The sequence below is a fragment of the Nomia melanderi genome, unplaced genomic scaffold (genome assembly GCF_051020985.1).
Source record: "Nomia melanderi isolate GNS246 unplaced genomic scaffold, iyNomMela1 scaffold0014, whole genome shotgun sequence".
In the NCBI taxonomy this organism is placed as follows: domain Eukaryota; kingdom Metazoa; phylum Arthropoda; class Insecta; order Hymenoptera; family Halictidae; genus Nomia; species Nomia melanderi.
This window is the reverse complement of record NW_027475130.1, coordinates 7,176,826-7,177,780: the sequence shown is the minus strand read 5'-3', so window position 1 is coordinate 7,177,780 and position 955 is coordinate 7,176,826.

Below are 955 nucleotides of genomic sequence, written 5' to 3'. Positions count from 1 at the left end.
AATCCAATATATATCTGCTGATATCTCGGGTGCTATTACAGATAGCGCAATAAATCAAAGTGCATTGTCTGTAGGAGGCCCTGGCGCATGAATCTGTGCAGCGGGAACGACCTCGGACCACCAGGGGCCGAGAAAACGACCGTCTCATGGGGCCGGACACTCAGGGTCAGTGAAAAATCCAATATATATATCTGGTGATATCTCGGCTGCTATTAAAGATAGCGCAATAAATCAAAGTGCATTGTCTGTAGGAGGCCCTGGCGCATGAATCTGTGCAGCGGGAACGACCTCGGAACACCAGGGACCGAGAAAACCACCGTCTCATGGGGCCGGACACTCAGGGTCAGTGAAAAATCCAATATATATGTGGTGATATCTCGGGTGCTATTACAGATAGCGCAATAAATCAAAGTGCATTGTCTGTAGGAAGCCCTGGCGCATGAATCTGTGCAGCGGGAACGTCCTCGGACCTCCAGGGGCCGAGGAAACCACAGTCTCATGGGGCCGGACACTCAGGGTCAGTGGAAAATCCAATATAGATCTGGTGATATCTCGGGTGCTATTACAGATAGCGCAATAAATCAAAGTGCATTACCTGTAGGAGGCCCTGGCGCATGAATCTGTGCAGCGGGAACGTCCTCGGACCTCCAGGGGCCGAGACAACGACCGTCTCATGGGGCCGGACACTCAGGGTCAGGGTAAAATCCAATATATATCTGGTGATATCTCGGGTGCTATTACAGATAGCGCAATAAATCAATGTGCATTGTCTGTAGGAGGCCCAGGCGCATGAATCTGTTCAGCGGGAACGACCTCGGACGACCAGGGGCCGAGAAAACCACAGTCTCATGGGGCCGGACACTCAGGGTCAGGGGAAAATCCAATATAGATCTGGTGATATCTGGGGTTCTATTACAGATAGCGCAATAAATCAAAGTGCATTACCTGTAGGAGG